The sequence below is a fragment of the Zootoca vivipara genome, chromosome 9 (genome assembly GCF_965207765.1).
Source record: "Zootoca vivipara chromosome 9, rZooViv2.hap1.1, whole genome shotgun sequence".
Classification (NCBI taxonomy): domain Eukaryota; kingdom Metazoa; phylum Chordata; class Lepidosauria; order Squamata; family Lacertidae; genus Zootoca; species Zootoca vivipara.
In genome coordinates this window covers 21605003-21626496 of record NC_142592.1, presented here as the reverse complement: position 1 = coordinate 21626496, position 21494 = coordinate 21605003, and positions in this window count along the sequence as shown.

Genomic DNA, 21494 nt, shown 5'->3' with positions numbered 1-21494 from the left:
AATGGTCTGCTCACTTGTCCAGATCAAGGTTCTTCTGATATAGGCAGGTGGTTGAGGGCGCCAGCTACCTACCTATGTTTTTATTTGTTTTTATTTATTTTTACTTAACACATTTATAGACTGCTTCATAGCATAAAGCCATTGATGGCATGAGCTGGATCAAGAAAGCATGTTTACGTTTCTAATTTACATGTAAAATCTTGTAATTGTTTCCAACTTCGAATTACCTGTCAGAATTGGATAGATTTGTAGGCCCATGCACTTGTTCCCCAGAATGTGGGCAAGCTCTGTTTGCTTGACAGAGTCATTTTCAATGTTTCATTGATTGTGTGTGCTTTAAGTGAATTGTTCGTCATGTTTTCATTTTCTCAGCACAAATCCCGAGTCGTTGTTTAAACCTTGGCAGTCTGGCAATACACCCTGAATTCCCACCCTGAATCCCACTTACTGCTAGGGTTCCTATCTAGCTGTTAGCTTTGCTCATCATAGTTTATATCGTAAGGTCCTTTGGGTAGGCACCTGCCTTCATAGCTGCCAAGTTTTCCCTTTTCTCGCGAGGAAGCCTATTCAGCATAAGGGAAAATCCCTTAAAAAAAGGGATAACTTGGCAGCTATGCCTGCCTTTCACTTAGGATGCTTTGCAAGTTTCCATGTATTCAGAAGGTGCTGCTTAAATAACAAAAAAATGAGTTTCAACAGGAGAGGGAGGGATTCATGATGGCAGCCATGTCTGTGAACCTTTTGCTATGCTAGATGTTCCCTAAGTCAGGTTGCAATGTTTATGTGTCTGTCAAATGCAAATACATGATTGTATTGTGTTGGGGCAAGGTGGGGTGTTAAAGGGTTGTGTCTTCTCTATGTTGTGCTTTCAAGAACATTGTTTAGAAAGGTAAATTGATGAATTTAGCAACAGGGTGGAAAACACTTATGGGTAAATGCAAGTAAATGTGACACTGTGGCTGGGAATAAACTAAGGCCAAACCAAACACTTAAAATGCTGTTATGCTATTTGAACAGACATGAATTCTCCCCAGGAATCCTGGGAGCTAGTGTTTGTTCAGGAGAGAGTGAGAGTCCTTCCCAGAGCTACAGCTCCCAGCACCGTTTTATCTTCTGTTTCCAGGAATCTTTGGGGAAATCATGATTGTTAGAGTGGTATAACAATGCTTTAAACGTATTTTGTGGATGTGATCTGAGTTGCTTATCACTACCGTGTGAGTATAGAGGAAAGACAGGGGTAGTCATCAACTGTGGCCTGTTAGAATTGATGCAACAAAATCCCTGATCTGGACTGTTCGGACCTTGTGTAGAAATGAATAAGCTTTCCACCCCAAGGATGAGTTCCAAAGCTTCACTGAAAGAGTCCTGAGCAGTTACAACAAACGTTGCATAGAACAAAGTTACACATTGCTCTCAAGTAGCAGACATTGTGGTTCAGTCCTTTATCTCCTTTTAAAACAGCCCAAAGAACTTCTCTTTCAGTGCCTAATGTGAACCTCTCTTAACAAGAACCTCTCTGCAGGAGTTTTAAGTTCAGTGCATACAAACATTGAATATTATGCACATTAAACTTAAACCTTTAGCATGGTTCTCGAGTGGGAGCCTACTTCTCCTCATCTGCAAGTGTCGCGTTAAGGCAGGCATCCCCAAACTGCGGCCCTCCAGATATTTTGGTCTACAACTCTCATGATCCCTAGCTAACAGGACCAGTGGCTGGGGAAGATGGGAATTGTAGTCCAAAACATCTGGAGGGCCGAAGTTTGGGGATGCCTGTGTTAAGGTGTCATGATTTGGGGACAGGCTGCATTTAAAGCACATTTCCCACCTCAAAGAATCCTGGAAACTATAGTTTGTTAAGGGTGCTTAAGAAGAAGAGGAGTTTGGATTTGATATCCCGCCTTATCACTACCCGAAGGAGTCTCAAAGTGGCTAACATTCTCCTTTCCCTTCCTTCCCAACAACAAACCCTCTTTGAGATGAGTGGGGCTGAGAGACTTCAAAGAAGTGCGACTAGCCCGAGGTCACCCAGCAGTTGCGTGTGGAGGAGCGGAGACGCAAACCCGGTTCCCCAGATTATGAGTCTACCGCTCTTAACCACTACACCACACTTGCTTATCTCTGTGAGAGGCAAACTATCGTTCTCAGGCTTATTTGGTGTGTGTGTTTTTAATGTCCTTAAAATAAATTTGGTGCCCACAGCCTCAAACACTAAGAGGGCATAGGTTTACAGCTAAGGCCTCTTTCCAACATGCTTTCAATGTTGTCCTACTTTCTCATTATGCTGGCTGAATCCCACTTATATAAAGGTTACAACTTCTGCTAGTGAAATATGATTGTTTTTTGTTTACATGGTCATTGCATTGTGCTCCATGGGTGCAAGGGGATTTAGGAGCGATTTAGGAGCAGGATCCCTTCCTGCTGACACATCATAAGGCCAGGATCATTCTCATTGCCTCTTTGTATGTGGCACACTAGATTTTTCCCCACTCTCCCCCTTTTCTTTCTGCTTTTCTACTTCCTGCTGGTTTTCAAATAAGTCTTTCCTTCAATTGGCAGCTGCAAATGGAAAATCTATGCATATTAGTATTACCAGGACAAAACAAACAATTGGAGTAAAGATCTAGTATGATATTTCCATTTTACACTTTACTTTCTTCCTGCCGACTTTGGAGGAAGAATCTTAGAATTGGGGGTAGGTGATGTCAACAAGAGAGACGTGCCACATTTGTGACAATGCAAGAGGGCATGGAGGAAGGGTATGTCTTGATTTTCTCTTGGTTTTTTTAAAAAAGGAATTGTGTTCTGTGGCTGCAATGGGTTTGAGGAGCATTGGAATATAATCTATAGGTTTCATGAACCCATTTTCACTATTCTGCTCAGCCAATACCTTGCATGAATGTAATCTGTGAAGAAAATGGGAAAATCCATAATCTAGCCATGCCGGTTCCAAACAGCTCCCATGCTGATTGCCTGTGATAATGCTCTAGGCCACTATTAGGCCGTGCCTCTTGAGACGCCTCTGACTGTATGAAGCAGCAGTGATTGCAGCACATAGGCCAATGGGATCTATGATTTGCTCAAACATGGCAGCCTCAGGCTCTGGAAGCAAGCACCAAAAGCTGTTGGGACTGAGATGTTCTCATTCCTGATATTCAGACCAGACTTGTGACCCGGGCATGTGCTTGAATTTTCTGCCCTCTATTGTATTTGGTTTCCTGTAAAAAGGCAGCAACCCTCAATTTCATAAAATCAGGAGACTGTTTTGGAGACAAACATACTTGCTCATTTTATGCTGTTAATAAATATAGGAATCCATTATCTTCTGATTTATCACGGTGTTCAGCGTTGTTGTTTTATGGTTTATGGCACTTCACTTAGCAAAGAAAGCATGCATATTGTTTTCAGTTTCTTTGCACTCCCAGCAGAGTGGTAAAACTGTTTTAGGTAATAGATAAGTAACTATAATAGGTGGGAGCCATTCTGGCATTTCTGACTAAATGTATTTCAGCTCGTACTGACACCGTCACCCAAGGCATACATTTGTTAATGTGACATTTATAGACTTCACGGGTCATTTAAAATATTGTCTCAGACAATAAAAGTCGGGTATTTCTATTAAAGCTGAAAAACACACAACATTCACATTTCTGCGCGTTTGGAATTGTCGACAGGCAGTTAGGACAGCAAATAGTTTGCTATGTGGTTGGATGTGTGGCAAAGTAAGATGCAGGATAGGCTGTTATGCACGGAGCTCAAACTGTTGCTCCAACACTGGGCTGGAACTGGCCGGGAACTCTCATGAAATTTATTCCATTTCCTTGACATTTCCCTAATTTCTGCATCGTATCTGAGCTTTCATGCAATGTAAAAGCCACTTCCAGAAATCTAGCAAAATGTGTTAAATTGTTTATTTATCTCTGGCCCTTCTTCCTGAGTTAACAGGGCAGGTTACAGCATCAAAACACAATATGAAAAACAATTTAAAACAACTTAACACTCATAAAAATAAGGTGGGTCCTAAAAACATACACCTTAGGGGTCAAAAGCCAGGGGGGAAATGTGCATCTTCAGCATCCTCTGGAACCTGTATAATGAAGGTATACCTGTGTGGGATGAAGTTCTACAACTTAGGGGCCACCACAGATAATGCCCTCCCAAGGTCTGAATGCACCCTAAGTCTGTGGTGGGCATAGGAGCCAACTCCTAGGTGGGCCCCAATAAAATATTTGAGGGGGCTGGGCCCCTCAAAGTTGATGGGACACAAAGAGCAGTTAGGGGAATCGAGATACAAACTATATTAAAGTGATATTTCCCTTGTGCTGTTACCATTATATGAAGGGATAAATGTGGCTACACTCCCAGGGTTCACCCTTACCCCAATTCCCCTCACCTCACCTCACCATTGCCACTCCCACAGCCCTTCAGCTGTTGGGGGTTGAACTTCTAAAGTGGAGATCCTGCTTCACTTTTGTAGGCACCCCACACAATTTCAGGAAAGTCAGGGTTAAGGATCACACATATAGAAAAGACTTCTCTTTTCCAAGTTATCCCTCCAATGTGTGGGAGGGCAGTGATGGGAGAGCAGAACTAATGCACTTCTTCCCTTCTGCCTCACTGAGGGATGAGAAAGCCTGAGCAGGCAGAAAGTGAAGTTGGTTTCTCCTAAAATCTCTCCAAGCCATGTGCAACTGCCTTTCCCCATTTTGCTATACTGCATAATTTACAGGTGTACACGCAGGGCAACATCACATATCATCTCTAAATCATAGGGTAGATTTTCAGCTGGGAATGGTATTTGGTAATGAAGGGTATTTCTGCCTCTGCAATTTTAACACACTCTGAAATTCACTCCAAATAATTGCGACTGGAATGGATAGTAAGGGGAAATGTGCAGACATGTGTTTATTCATGTATGCATTTGAAAATTTCTATGTCTAAAGGCAGAGGGTTTTCCAAAATGCACAATTGTTTGGGTGTCCCCATTGATTCTCTAACTAGCATGCACTCTGCTTTCCTTAAATGCAATAATGATTCTGCTTTCATTGTATCCGTATGGCTACCATTTATTAATAGCAGATCATTGTAATTCCATGACAATTCTCTGAATTATTTTCTTCTTCAATGCTGAATGCCACTTAGCTTAATGAGACAGTGGCACCCTCGTTAACATGCACCGAGGAAAGTGTCAGTGTGGCCAAGACTTCCAAATCGTCTGAGACAAATTAATATTGTCAAACCCAAGAGAGACATTATAAATTCTCCTTTATGCAGTCTTTATATCTTTCAAGGACAGTTCAACTCCCCTCCCTTGAAGATACATCTGATACTTCAAGTGTCTTATAGGTCAAGCCTATGCAAGCTTCTCAGAAGCAAGTCCCACTGATTTCAATGATTCTTACTCACATGGATTTGGGTGTAAGCCAAAATGCTGCGCTAATGCTCAAGTGTTTTCCTTCAGTTTATCCATAGAAAATAGTATGGTTTGGCCTTTTCAGGTGTTAGAAAGCTAATAAAATTCTAATTAATATAAATGTCTTCTTACACTTCAGTCCATGGAGAGGAATAAATAACTCAATAATGCGAATTTTTGTATCTTTCTGGTAGGAAAGAGGTTGTATGAACTACTCTACACTCAATTTTTATTTAAAAAAATGTTTGAAGTGTTGTGTGAACATTTCATTTCATCTAATTATCAATTCCTAGCTAATTGTGGTCTTTCTACTTTCAACTCACCCTTAGAAAAAACGCTAGGATTGAATTCAAGCAAATGATTTAGCTAGGAGCAAGGCAGACTGATTTAAATCCAGGCATTTTAATCAGCAATTGGATATAAATCATGATAACTCACCAAGCAAAAACGCCATTGGTTTAAATCAAGTGCTCTGTTCTGTAATTAATCCATGATCTGAATATAAGTGCATACTGTTAGGCTTCTCTAGCAATTGGGGTGTGTGTGTGTGTGTGTGTGTGTGTCACTTAATAAAGTATTTTTGTTACCTAGCAGCATAATCGAAAACTTCTCGTCATTCACTGCACCACACAGATATATTTGCCTAGATTATGATGATGATTCTTACAGATATCAGGTATTTACAGCAATGTGTGAGATGTTCAAGTCAGGTCACATTTAAAGGTGAATCTACTTAATATGTGCATTCTGAAAGAATACACAAATCAAAACAAAGCACTCCTTTGAAATTTGCTCTTTTCCGAATTTTGCAATGCAGTTCTATAGCCAAGTAATGTGCACTAAAGCCACTTCCGCGCCTGCGCCGGAGGTGGGGTTGTGGGCTGCCCGACTGTACCATCGCGTAGGGGATGAGAGCTCATCCCCTACGCGTTGGTATGTTCCCGCCTGCGTCACCCCCGGCCGACCAATGAGGTCGGACGGGGCGGGGCCACATCTTTTAAAGGCCCCCGCAGGCGGGAAGAACTCCCTCTTACTTCCCTGTTCGCCGGAGCGAACGATTCACGGAGCGGAGAGAAGCAACAGCGGTGGTTCTGCCTGTTTTTCCTTTTGTTTTTTGTCCGTTCCTTTTCAGGTGTTTAGGTTGGTTCCATCGTTGAAGCGCTCGGAGGAGGCTTTGTCGGAGTGGCGCAATTTTTCCGACGATCAGCTGTTGCGGCGCTAGCTCCCGCGGACGATCGCAACGTGTCCGCCTCGGGGTACCTTGCCTGAGCCACTCTGCTCATCGGAACTCAGCGTTTTAGCGCATCGGGTCCAGCCTGCTAGCAGCCCCTAGGCAGCTTGTCCAGGGCCGACGCAGCACGGATCCAGTTTTCCGGGTGTAGAGTTGAGGCGGCTGCCTCCTCTCCCTGGTTTTTTGCGGCAAGGACCTCCCTGTGTGGGCTCCAAGCTGGTCGTTCTACATCGCCGAGAGGTGAAGCAGCTAGTTCCGGGTTGGAGCCCCGCCACCGCATCTCAGCTGTTCGGGCGCCTATCAGCTGTTTCCGCCAGTATACAGCGTGAAGCCGGGTGAGCAACCTCCAGTTCCCCCCCCCTACTCCAGCGCCAGTGATTCTAAACGATCCAGATACCCTCCTGCCGGCATCTCACACTGGCCTCTACCCACAGCCTTATTTTCTCCCCGGTAGTTTTCAGCTGCTAGAAAGGTCATTGCAAGGCGGGTCACTTGCTGGTCACGTGGCGTTCGGGGGCCATATTGTGTGGGTCTATTACTCCTTACCGGGGGCCATTTTGTGTGTGTCTATTACTCCTTGCTGGGCGGCCATTTTGTGTGTGGCCACGTGGGACTACTGGCGGCCGCCATTTTGAGAGGGTCATTTACTCCTTACCGGGTGGCCATTTTGTGTGTGTCTATTACTCCTTACTGGGCGGCCATTTTGTGTGTGGCCACGTGGGGCTACTGGCGGCCGCCATTTTGAGAGGGTCATTTAGTGTGCTCGGAGGCCATTTTGGGTGTGTGTTCAATTGCTTCTGCCCAGGCGGCCATTTTGGGGGTGGCCACGTGCGACCACGGGCGGCCGCCATCTTGTGAAGGTCACTTAAGCTAACATTTCCCTTGAGGCTTGCATTTTCCCTTTGGGACTGGGTTAGCTCCACATCCTAGAAATTAATTTACGTTGGGAGTTAATTTACCTAGGGTTGGGAATTAATTGACATTGGGAATTAACTTACCCTAGTGTTTCTCTGTGGCTCATTGACAGCGCGCATCTGTTGGTGGGTTTAGATTTAATTTCCTGCCATAATTCCGACGCTCAGGTTATAGGTTTGTTGTCAATTGATTACTTTGGTGAATTTAGCAATTTTTCGCCTGTTGGGCCCAATTTAATTATAAATAAATAAATAAATAAATAAATTTAAAAAAAAATTATTATTATAATTAATATAGGTGCTCACACATATACACACTCTCACACACGCACACACATATATACATAAATACACGCACACGCTCACACACGCATACACACACACGCACACAGTTTCACGATCACATAAGCACACATAGGTAGTACATATAGTTAGTAATAGCAAAGCTCTGGGGTGAATCTTGGGAGTATACACTACCCTAGCAACTTCCAATAATGGCTCCCAAACGCCAGCAAGGTAAGGCCTCTGCGAAGAGCCAGGCAGCCCAGGACAAGACTGAGGCCTTGGTGCGTGTAGTCTCCACGCTTCAAAAAACCCAGCTGGACGTTTGCAAGCAGCTTGCGGCCATAGCAAAATCCCTGGCTCCAGCGGCTGCTGCCATACCGGAGGACCCTTGTGAGTCACAAGAGGGGATTGCTGAGTCACAGGATTTCATCCTGGACACGGGTTTAACGGATAGCGATTTGCCTTGTACCTCCGCTTCTCTTTTTTCCAGCTCTAGCTCTGATCGGGATAACAACGTGAGTCAAGCCCCGCGGACGCGGGGGCAGAAGGCGCGTGCTAATGCCCCCAACTCCCAGGGGCAGGGGATGGGGTTTCAATCCACAGGTTCTCCCAGTCAGTCAACCACAGGTCACCGGGCGGCCCAGGCTGGGCAAGCCCTTGTGCAACCGGGGACCGGGGATTCCGATACATCGGGGGATGAAGGTACCTCCAGACCTGGAGGGGGTACCGAGGAGGAGCCTCGGATCGAGGAGGAGCGTCAAGGAGGAAAGGCCAAGAAGAAGACCAACAAGCGCAAGAGGAACAGGGACGACTCGGACTCTTCAGGTACGTCCTCCGACTCGGATGGGGACATCCCGATGGAATATTACTGGGGGATTGCGGAAGACCAGATTGGCCTTCCCCTATGGATACACAGGCGGAGATCGAGCGCCCATCGCAAAGGTTTTAAAGGCACACTAGAATGGAGGGATGGCGCCTTGGTGCCTGATTCTAAGTATTCCACCAACTTGGACACTGACATTATCCTGGGGTCACATTTGTCTAATAAAAAGAGGGAAAAAATTCTGAACGGTGATTTCATCGACATTTTCACCCTTCTACCTCTGGCGCAAACATTGGGGAAGGGTGAAAAGAGGAGGGAGTACGGGAGGCGCGGATATGCGACCCCCCGCGCCGATCGCACTTTCGAGAATTGGCTAGAAGGTATCCACATTTGGGCGGCGGTAATCTCGGCAGCATACCCTAAGAGGGCTATGCACTTGTGGGCCTACGTAGCCGACGTTCGGTTGGCAAATAAGATGGCTGGGGAGGTGGCCGCTTTAAATTATGACGAAGCCTTTCGTAGGAACGCGTCCCAGAATCCAAAGACCCGATGGGATATGCGCCATCAGCATTTTTGGAGTCACCACGTGGTTCCATACGTGGAAAGGAAGCAGACGGATCCCCCTAGGTCAGGAAGGTTAGAGCCCAGGAGGGACCCGCGCCGTAGGGTCTGCTGGGAGTATAATAAGGGCATCTGTCAGCGGCCCAACTGTAAATATACGCATGAGTGCGAAAAATGTTTGGGCCAGCACCCAGGAGTGTCATGTTTTAAAGGGAAGCAGTCCTTTCGGGGCGGCCGGGCCAATGGGCACCAGGGCCCCAGACACACCTCCGGCGCCCCCCAGGGAGCAAGCGGTAATAGGTTCCAATAGTTCCCTCTCGCTGGCTTTCTCCCCTATAAAGCTCCGCCCCCTAAAAAAGTTATTGGATCTCTATCCTGATAGAAAAGCGGCTAACTACCTTTGGGAGGGGTTTTCCTCCGGTTTTCGTATCCCGGTAAAAATCCCACCCCTTTCAAACAACCCCCCCAATCAAAAATCTGTTAGGGAAAGACCCGACATAGCGATAAAGAAAATTAACAAAGAAATTGCAGCCGGTCGGGTGGCAGGTCCTTTTGCACTTCCTCCTATATCTGAGCTCCATATTTCCCCATTAGGTATAGTCCCAAAAAAAGCGCCAGGCGAATTTAGGCTCATTCACAATCTCTCACACCCAAGAGGTGGATCCGTAAACGACGGCATACCTCAAGAGCTTTGCACAGTGAAATATGCTTCCTTTGACCAGGCGGTGAAGCTGGTAAGGCAATTTGGTAAGGGCGCCTTAATGGCGAAGTGTGACATCGAATCAGCATTTCGCCTCCTGCCTGTCCACCCGGCGGACTTCAGATGGCTGGGTTTCAGGTTCAATGGGGCATATTTCATTGACAAAGCAATGCCTATGGGTTGTTCTGTGTCCTGCTCCGCATTTGAGGCCTTTAGCACGTTCCTGGATTGGGCACTTCGTTTTAAAACTGGGTTGTCGGGAGTCTCGCATTATCTGGACGATTTTCTTTTCGTGGCTAGGGCTAATAGTTCGGAGTGCGCAGCCCTCATGCAGGCATTCTCGGCTCTTGCACAGGAGCTGGGGGTGCCGCTAGCAGCGGAAAAAACGGAGGGTCCTGTTTCCCGTTTAACGTATCTAGGCATAGAATTGGACACCGTCGAGCAAACCTCGCGTTTGCCTGCCGACAAAATTAATTGCCTCAAGGAGACGATTACACAGCTCATCCCTTGTAAGAAACTCACTCTTAGACAAATCCAATCTCTACTGGGTCACCTTAATTTTGCGTGTAAGGTAATTTCACCGGGCCGCCCCTTCTGCCTGCGACTAGCCAGGCTCACGGCAGGTCTAACAAAACCGTTCCATAGGAAGCGACTCCCCCGCGGCGTAAAGGCTGACCTGGAGTCCTGGCTGACTTTCCTAAATGATTACAATGGGGTATCCCTATGGCAGGACAGCATGGTCCTGCACTCGGACTTCCAGGTCCAGTCGGACGCGGCAGGTTCCTTGGGTTTCGGAGTCTATTTTAAAGGGAGATGGTGCGCTCAGCGCTGGCCAGCCAGCTGGCAGGGTACTGACATTACGCGCGACCTAACATTCTTAGAGTTCTTCCCCATAGTCGTAGCGGTGCACTTGTGGTCGGAGGAATTCAGGAATCGACGAGTCTGCTTCAGAACCGACAATCAGGCGGTGGTCAGCGTCCTAGCTCGCCAATCATCAAGATCTCCAAGAGTGTCATCTCTCTTACGCCATTTTGTCCTACTGAGTTTGAAATTCAACATGCATTTTTCAGCCAAATTTGTACCAGGGCTTAATAATAACATCGCAGATGCTTTGTCTCGCTTCCAGATGGACCGCTTCCGCTCGTTGGCACCAGAGGCATGCAGGTGGCCGGAGCCGTTCCCGGAACATCTATGGAACCTTGGGAGCGCGAAATTCTAAAGGGAGTATTTGCGTCGGTTGCCCCCTCCACCCTTAGCTCCTATAAGCGAGCTTGGTCGGAGTTCAATAAGTTCAGGCAGAAAGGTATCACGGGTTCTATCCCTGTACCGCCTACCCAGGAGGAGGTCATGCGTTACTTAGTGCATTTGAGGAACCTGGGCCGTGCCGCAAAGACCCTTCAAATTCACACCTCGGCCATAACGTTTTTCTCAAAGTCACTTTATTTCATAGACCCGTGCGATAGCTTCCACGTACGTAAAGCTATGGAGGGCTGGCGTCGGCTCCAGCCTCCAGTCAGTGATGTTAGGCGGCCTATCACGTTTGACATTTTGGTTCAAATACACAGACATCTGAGGACCCTTTGCTGGTCGAAATTCGAAGCGCGCTTATTTTCAGCAGCATTTTCGTTAGCCTACTTCGGTGCGCTCAGAGTAGGGGAGGTGGTCTGCGAGGACCACACAGATGGCATTACACGTGGTATCTTGGTAGGGGATGTGTCTCTGTCTGACGCCCAGGTGCTAATACACATCCGACGGTCCAAGACTGACCAAAGAGGAAAAGGCGCCGTTATGCGCCTCCCAGCGACAGGGGGTGCTGGGCCGTGTCCGGTAAAAGATACCAGGAGGTTCCTTCACCTGCGCCCTGCCGGCCCGGGTCCCCTGCTTATTCATTTGGACAAGGCAAGGCTTACCCGTCATCAATTTACTAGGGTCCTGCGCAAGGCCATTGCCTATTGCGGATATGACCCCAGCGAGTTTTCGGCCCACTCTTTCAGGATTGGCGAATTTTGCAATGCAGTTCTATAGCCAAGTAATGTGCACTAAAAGCATATATTGGACCAATGTGTGCATACAAATGCATGTATTAGTAAAGATAATTTACAAATTACATTATATTGGGGGGGGAACGCTTTGCAAACAGTGTTTCTATGAGGTGAAATTAAATGTATGTGATTTTTTTTTTTACGAACATTTATTTTTATTAAAATAAAATGCAAACTGATGTGGAAATGTGAAAAACTGAAGTTAAGATTGAAATATGAGAAACTGAGATAAACTGAAATTGCAAGATTCACCCATCCCTCCCTCAGTGAAATTAGTGGGGTTTATAGGGAAAGATGAGCAATGGAAAGAAGTATCTGAAGTATCAGTCAATGGGGTAATCTTCATGCTGCCTCACTGAAAAGTCAAGCAATGCCGGATTAAAATGGTTCGGTGTCCTTGTGCAGTTCCCCAAACAGGGCCCCTCTTCTGCTAAAAAGGAACTCATGAGAAAGGTACCTCAAAAAGTCTTGTGATATCTTAAAGACTAATGGCACAAACCTTTGCAGAAAACCCTGAACACATGTGGTTTCACAACTCTCAGCCAGTTGTAAGCGGGTTTTTATTATTATTACCTGCATTGATAAACAAAAGAAAATACTCTGAGCACACACACTTATTGTTTTTACTCATTTCCTGCCTTAGGCCAGTCCGCAACTCTGTCTTAACCTACCTCACTTGGCTGTTGTGAATATATAGAAGGAAGTATAAAATGGCTGCAAAAGGGAATTTAGTGTTTGTATTGTAGAAATCAAATCTAATTCTTTTAACCAGACTGATGCATCTTTAGTTTTGTGAAGGGGCTTGTTATAATCCACATCGCTCCACAAATCAGTACAGCTTCAAGGTTTCAAACAACCTTAATCAGGCCTGATTATGGCTTTGAAAGGCCGATGGAAATATATCCTAAAGGTAAAAACATAGACAGGTTGTCCCTCAGAATGAGGAACACAGAATGAGAGGGCAAGACTGAAATTGGGAAAACAGAATCCCCATGTCAGAAATGGAAGCTGGCATCAAAAGTATGGTGTGTGGGATCCAATTATTTTGGGGTTGTTGTTTTTTCATGAAAATTAGTACCTAGCTGGATAGACAGAGCAGCCAACGTATCCAAAACAATGCATTTAATTGGTGCATAGCTCTCCTAACTGCCATTTCTGATATTTGTATGAAGTAAAGTTCAGGTTGACTTTTTTAAAAAAAAGATAACATTAAATTCACCTCTTTGTTTGCATGGCTTATTAATCTTTTCCCATTCCAAACAGGAATTTTCTGATGTTGACCTTCTGTCTGCCTTTTCCTCCTTTGCTCTTTAAGCCACGAAATAGCAAATCTCATAAATATTCACCGTTACCATTCCGATTATTTCAAAACATTTTTGATTAGTGTTTACCTTTGCTTCAAAGGAGACATGCAGCTAATTTCAGTGTCATCCTAATCTTCAAGTGGAGCAGTTTTAATGTACTTTGCATTAATGTGTTTAAATCCAAAATTAAAAGCAGACTGTCAAGCTCAGTGTAATGGAGGGAAATGTATTTTAGCTTCATGATTTCCCCTTTTCTTTTTCTGAAAAGCACAGTTATGTGCTTTTTGGAGTTCTAATAATTTCAAAAGGTTGGTTTCAAAGAACTGACATATTGATATTTCGCATTAAAATGATACATTAAAGGTGGAACTAGCTGCAGGAATATGAATGATATTCATCTTCCACATAAACACCATCTAACAAAAAGAACTGAATGGATTTTTAAGTAACTTGTGCTTCCCTTGGATAAATATAGGCAACTTCATTCATGAGCTCAGGTGTTGTTTATTTATTGACAGATATACCATCTCAGTCCAACAGAAACTAAAGACAACCACCCTGAGCACTCAGTTTAGCAGTTCAACAAGCATTTCAGGTTCCGTCACAGACTCTGATGGAAAAGCTTTTTTCCTTTCCCCTGCCATGGAGATGTTTATTTATCACCCTGCCATGCCGGAGTGGTAAAAAAGCCAAGCCATCCTCTCCACCTTAGCAAAGTGCCTCCTCAAATTGAGATTTACCGTATGTCAACAGAAGCAGCGTTAAGAGGTTTTGTTACAACGTATGTAACATGCAGGGCTTTTAAAGCCGGTACTTGCCGGAACTCCATTTCAGCGCCTCTCAGGTGGGCGCCATTGCCATTATAAGAGAACAATGGAGGTGCTCATTGTGAGTTCCAGCACTTATTTTTCTAGAAAAATAGCACTGGTACAATGTATTTAAGAATTTCATACTGTACATTGTTGGTTTTTATTTGGCTTTTAATTGATTTCACCTTGTTATCGGGGGTGGGTGGGTAATTGTTTTGTTTTATTTTATTTTTTACCATGTATTTTATTCTGTGAACCGCCTTGAGATCTTTTGATGAAGGGTGGTATATACAGTGGTACCTCTACTTACGAATTTAATGTGTTCCAAACACACATTTGTAAGTCGGAAAAATTTGTACGTCGAATCCCATAGGAATGCATTGGGAGAAAAAATTCGTAAGTCAAGCATCCCTATCTAAAAATTCGTAAGTAGAAAAAATCCTATCTAAACCGCATCCAAGATGGCGGACGGAGCTCCATTCATAAGTAGAAATATTCGTAAGTAGAGTTATTTGTAAGTAGAGGTACCACTGTAAATCTTAACAACAACAACAACAACAACAACAACAACAACAACAACAACAACAACAACAACATCGTAGCCAAGTAAGATTGTCTTCCATAAACATTGTTTTAAAAGTGTGTCTGTGCATTTTTATGCATGTCTACTCAGAAATAAGTCCCACCCAGTTCAATAAGACTTACGCCCAGCAAGTGAGACCTATATCAGGTCTCGACAGCAATAAGCTCTACCACCAAAGATAAGGCAGGAACTGCTCTGCAACCTGCCTCTCACCTGTAGGACTTTCTTCCATGGTGGAGGTACATAATCTGGGGGTTCTCTTGGATACATCTCTGTTATTTCAGACACAGGTGGCCTTAGTGAAAGGGGAGCCTTTACATGATTGTCAATTGCGTGAAGGGCAATGAGCAAAAAGGACTTTGCTGTTTTAGCTACTGACATACATTTGCACCTGTATTATTTTCTTTTCTTTTGGGGATGCTATTAGTGCTGAAAAATCACAGAAGACAAGGATGCTATTTGCCTCGAGAAGAATGGCTGTTGACAAGGCCAATAGATTATGAGTGCAATAAGTGGATATTAGCTCAGACTGAATTTAAGTTTAATGGGGTTGAACAGAGGAACTGTGAATTGAAAGATAAAGAAGGTAAACTCCTTAGCAAAGGAAATGCAAAATACATTTATCAAATAATATTGTATCTTTATCAGCAGCAGAAAAACGTTCCCTTTCAGGTGAAATGGAAGCAGCAACCAACTTACCTGGTGCTTAAATCATAGCAAAAACTTTTTTTTTATTCTCCCATGCATATGGGCAGTTTTACTTGTTTTTAAATATATAATAAAGGTATATTAAACAATGCACAAAAAGTCCCAGATTGAGTAAGTCCCATTAAATCCCAGATCGAGTAGCTCCTTTTCTGCCTATAGACAAGCAGAGATCATGCAAATAGCCAGTTGCAAGTCATCTGGGATCCTAATAAAGCGAGTGAGCATAGACTTGCAGGCCTACTCAGCTTAGGTTTAATTAGCTGTCTTTTTCATGTTTGTCAGTTGATCCCTTTCTTTTAAAGGCACTAGGAATTAGCATTATGATGCACATGTATCCAAAGCAGCTCACTGGTGGGGTGGAACCACTGTGCTAGCCTCCCAGCAGATGGGTCACTGGGAGGCAAGGTGGTGGGGAGGTCAGTGTGGTGCAAACATACCAGCAGAACCAATCCTGTGCTGCTGCTAGCACATTTGAACTGTGCTGACCTCCTTGCCACCTAGCCCCTCCCATTAAGCAACAGTGACCCACCTGCCAGGAAGGTAGTGTAGTGGCTCCAAACCCACCCAAGCAAGCCATTTATGTCTGTGTGCCCTATTCCAAAGAATATAGAGATTGTGTATAAGCAATTTAAAGACAGGTGAGATAGAATACTAGATTAAGGTGGCCAGATTTTTTTTCAATGAGCCCAGGGACACTTTTCAACTTCCTACTAAACAGATGGATTTTGTCAGGGGACTGATTTGTAAATCTGGGGACTGTCCCCGGGAAACGGGGACGTATGGTAACCTTATGCTAGGTAGAGCCGCAGGGGGCATAACTCACTGGCAGAGCTCAAACTTCGCATGGAGAAGGTCCTTGGTTCAATTCTACTTAAGAGATAGCAGCTCTGTCTCAGACCCTATAGAGGCAGTTTTCAATCTGGGTAGGCAATACTAGGCTAGAGAGAGAGGCAGTCAGACATGGTGCTAGACAGATCCCTATATTCCAGTCCATTTCTACTCCGAAGAGTTTTGCCCAACACTAAGGAAAATCTCTTAATTAAACATACTTATGACACTTTGATGGGTTAATGTTTATGTTAGGAATAATGGATTCAATGCATTGTGTAAATGCCATCTCCCACACACATTTGAGGAAACCAGGAACACTTTAATTGATGGTTCCTCAGTCTGCAGCAGAGCTAAGTACCTTCAACCTTCCCCCAATGCAGTGCCATTCAGATGTTGCTTGACTCTAACTCTCATTGGCCCCAGTCAGCATGGCTAATGGACAGGGATGATGAGAATTTTGGTCCAAAGATATCTTGCAGGTACCAGGTTGAGGAATCCTGCCTCACTAAAATAACAGGTAATGCACACTTTCATGGGGGTTGTGTGCCTATGTAGTTTGCATTGGTGAAATAGTGAAAAAACTGGGGAAATGAACAATGGTTTAGACTAGTGGAATACAATGAGATTTTCTTTACAAAAAAGTTTCTACCATGCCAGCAAGCTTTTCTTTAAGTCAAGGGTATCCATCTTGATTGCACCATATTGATACAATCATATTGGCAGTAGATTGGTTTCTTAGAAGGGATGTGTTCATTAGAGACCCTTTGAAACAAGCATATCACTAGATGTTTCAGCATGTTCTCCAGAAGAGATGTACCCACAGTATTGAACAACACTGTCAGTATCGAGTCACCGAAACAGAAAGAGATGGACTGTAGTCCAACAAGCCCACTGATGCATACACAGGGCATTGAATGTTCACAGTAGAGTCTGTGTGTATGTTTTAAGGAACTGGTTAAAGTAAAGATTTATGTCAGGTACCGTGTTTCCCCTTTTTTAAGACGTAGTCAGAAAGTAAGACATGGCAGGGTTTTTTTAGAAGTAGGAGAAATAAGACGTACCCTGAAAGTAAGCCATAGTGCCGCCATTGTCCCCATCGCCAGCAAAGCAGCTACCGGTAGAGGCGTGGGGGGGAGGGAGACGCCTCTTGCCGGAGTTCTGCCCCGCCTGCTCCTGACTCGCGGGGAGAACAAAAGGGAGAGGCGAGGAAAAAAAGACGCCACTTCCTGTTCCTGCCGGGAGCAGCAAACCAGCGAGAGGCGCGGGAGAAAAAGGCGCCTCTTGCCGGAGTTCTGCAGCCTGCTTCTAGCGTGCAGGGAGCCAGAGAGCGAGAGGTGGGGAAAAAAAAAAGACTCCTCTTGCCCGAGCCCTGCCGCCACCGGGACTCAGAGGAAACTTGCCGACAAAGACGACTGAAGGAGCGAGAAGCACTGTCACGTGCAAGGAGATAAATATAGGAGATAAAAACTGTAAGGAACCCCTGTTGAGAACTTGGCGCTTTTGAAGCTTCTCTCCTTCTTTCCCTCCTCCCGTTTTTTTAAGGTAGCATTGCCCCAAGGATCGCTTTGCTCCTGCTCCTCCTTGCCCAGCTGATTTGTGGCTGAAGGAGGGGTGATTCCTTAAAAATCTGCCGAGGAAACGATCCTTATGGAGGACAGGGAAGTTTTTTTCCCTCTCCCTCCTTGCGTTTATCAAGGCAGCTTTGCCTGAAGGCAGATTTCCTCCTGCTTATCCCTGCCCAGCCACTGGTGTTTGTGGCTGAAGGAGGGGTGATTCCTTAAAAATCTGCCGAGGAAACGATCCTTATGGAGGACAGAGAAGTTTTTTTCCCTCTCCCTCCTTGCGTTTATCAAGGCAGCTTTGCCTGAAGGCAGATTTCCTCCTGCTTATCCCTGCCCAGCCACTGGTGTTTGTGGCTGAAGGAGGGGTGATTCCTTAAAAATCTGCCGAGGAAACGATCCTTATGGAGGACAGAGAAGTTTTTTCCCCTCTCCCTCCTTGCGTTTATCAAGGCAGCTTTGCCTGAAGGCAGATTTCCTCCTGCTTATCCCTGCCCAGCCACTGGTGTTTGTGGCTGAAGGAGGGGTGATTCCTTAAAAATCTGCCGAGGAAACGATCCTTATGGAGGACAGAGAAGTTTTTTTCCCTCTCCCTCCTTGCGTTTATCAAGGCAGCTTTGCCTGAAGGCAGATTTCCTCCTGCTTATCCCTGCCCAGCCACTGGTGTTTGTGGCTGAAGGAGGGGTGATTCCTTAAAAATCTGCCGAGGAAACAGATCTTTATGGAGGAGGACAGGGAAGCTTCTCTCCTCCCCTCCCTCTTCCATTTATTTTAAAAAACAACCAAGGGCTTTTCCATATGACCTGTTTGTTGGCATTCAAACTCAAAGCTTTTAGTCTTTATCATCCAGACTTCATTGAGCAAGCATTCATTCCAACTTGCTTGTGGAGGGTGTTTGCAGGTTTTTCCATTGACAATTTGTTCATCCCACAGTTCTCAGTGGATTTCAAGTTTCCAAACAACACAAAGTTCCAATAAAAACAACAAAGTGGTTTTGTTGCACTAGGACAACTCAGCTCTTTAATCCACTTTAATTGTGCCAAACTTAAAATTGCAATATGCTCTTGAGTCCCCTGTCCTGAGGTGCCAAAATTTAATCTTTTTAGCCATTTCTGGACACCTAAAAGCAGCCATTTAACATTTTTCTCTATCCCCCCATAACCAGCCAGAAACAACCCCCAGACAATATGGCTGCAAAAAGAAGGAGCTATACAGTTGAGTACAAGAAAGGAATTGTGGAGGACTCCCAGGGCAAGAATCTTACAGCTTTCTGCAAGGAGAAGAATTTGGATATCCGAATGGTCCAAAAATGGCGGGCAGAATACGATAACCTCAGTCTACAGGTGGTCATAGGAAATGCTAAGAAGCGTAAGTGTGGTGCAGGTCGGCAACCTTCAGTTCCTGAGCTGGAAGACATGATCAGTGAGTGGATCGCTGAAAGGAGAGCAAAGGCTTTGGTTGTGCGCAGGGCTGATATTCAAGCATTTGCCCTAGCAATGGCATCACAATTTGAAGTATCCCCTGAATTCAAAGCATCACAACACTGGCTGGATGGCTTCCTTCAGCGATATGAACTGTCTCTCAGAAAATCAACAACACTGTTTAGGTTGGAAGATGCTGAAGTTGTTAAGCGAGCACTTGCATTCAAGTCCTTTGTTGATGGCATCGACTTTTCTAAATACCAACTTTGCAACATGATTGCTATGGATGAAACTGCAGTGTTTATGGGCCAAGGAGCCCAAACAACAATTGAACAGAGGGGTGCCTCCTCAATCTACGTTCCCTCCACTGGTCATGAAAGTTCTCGAGTTACCTGTATTTTGGCAATTCGTCTGGATGGAAAGAAAGCCACACCTGTTATCATCGCTAAGGGCAAGAAAGATAAGATTGAACGTGTTTCTGGCATTTATGTTCTGGAATCCGAAAAAGCCTGGTGCACACAAGCAGTTATAAGGAGGTGGCTTGATTTAATGCTGCCACTTGTTACGCGAGGTGGTCAAAGAGGTCTGCTAGTCTGGGATTCAGCCAGCACTCACCACGCTAAAGACATGAAGAAGTTCCTTGCAGAGAGAAGAATAGATCAAATAATGATTCCTGCAGGAATGACTGCCTATCTGCAGACTCTTGATATTGCAATAAACAAGCCATTCAAAGACCATTTGCGTATGGAAATCAACGACTACATTGAAAATAGAATGACAAGAAATCAGCGTGGAAACTTTGTGAAACCTAACCTGCAAGAGGTCGTGAATTGGGTGAAGAATTCATGGGATAAAATCACTGAAAGTGTTGTTGCCAATGCACTCCGAGCAGGTTACCTGGATAAGAGGTGCTCATTTACTGAGAGCTCTATCGCTCAACATGAAAGATTGGGGCCAATGGTTCTAAAGGAACTGGAATTGCAAGAAATGAAGGATGGAATTCCGGGTTTGGAGTGTTATGATGATGTTCCAGAAGAAGACGACTTAACTATAATTGAATAAATGTTGATTGTTGTATGCTCCAGAAGAAGATGACTTAATTTTAATTGAATAAATGTAGATTGCTGTACCGTACCATACTGATGCAATAAAAATAAGACATCCCACTGAAAGTAAGCCACCCTGTGTTTTTTTGAGGGAAAAAAGTTATAAGACGGTGTCTTAAAAAAGGGGAAACACGGTAGTGAGTAAGTCTTTGGCTGGCGATACTGTATTTTTCCATGCATAAGACGATGCTTTTTTGCTTTAAAAAAAAAGAGAGAGAGAGGCAAAAATTGGGTGTCATATTACACATGGATAGTGAATGCAGAGGGGGGACGTGCGATTAATGGCAGCAGCAAGCAGGAGATTGGCAGCAGTGATAGGGAGGGTGATTGGTGACTGTGGCATGGCCTGCTGGCGATTGGCTGTGGCTGCGGCAATTGGGCAGGTGATTGGCGGCGGCTGCAAGTGGGCAGGTGGGCTGTTGGTGACAGCGAGTGGGCAGACAATTGGCGGTTGCAGCGAGGTCTGTGATCAGCAGTGGCAGGCAGGCCAGTGAGCGACTGGAGGAAGTGACCTCCCCCACCTCACCCCCCAAAAGCTAAACAATTTCTTAATTTTGGGTTTTAAAAAAATGGGGGTCGTCTTATACACGGGGGCCTCTTATACATGGAAAAATACTGTATATACTGGAAAGAGGGGGAGAGAGAGAGAGAGAGAGCCAGCCTCATTCAATGTAGTATAAACATGATCTGCTTTTGCCATGTCGACATCTATGATCAGATAAATATTTGTAACATTTCAGCCACTTGTGGTTTTGCTTACAGTAATTTATTCCTTAAATATTTCCTTCTTTTTGCTTGAATATCCAAATGTATATAACAGGCAGTTTAGCCTAATTAAAAAGCTTTCAAGTATTAAAGAGTATCTATAGCACAGTATATTAATAAAAAAAATGTGGTCAATGATTGTAAAAATATATTTAAAAAATTTAGTAATTGTAATTTAAAACAATATTTGAACATAAGCTGTTTCTCCTGTGAGACCTATATAATGAATGTGTCTTAAGTGATCTGGATAATTTAAATACCAGCAATACCATCCTTAGTTATGCAAGTTAAACATATAACTTGAATGAATCAGATGAAATTGAGCATACAAAAATGTAGGCTGAATAATAAAATGTTCAGACGGCAAGGTCTAAAATATGATCCTTAAATTGTACAAGGAAGTATATTTAGTGTTGCAATGGGATGCCTTCTCAAGTAGATT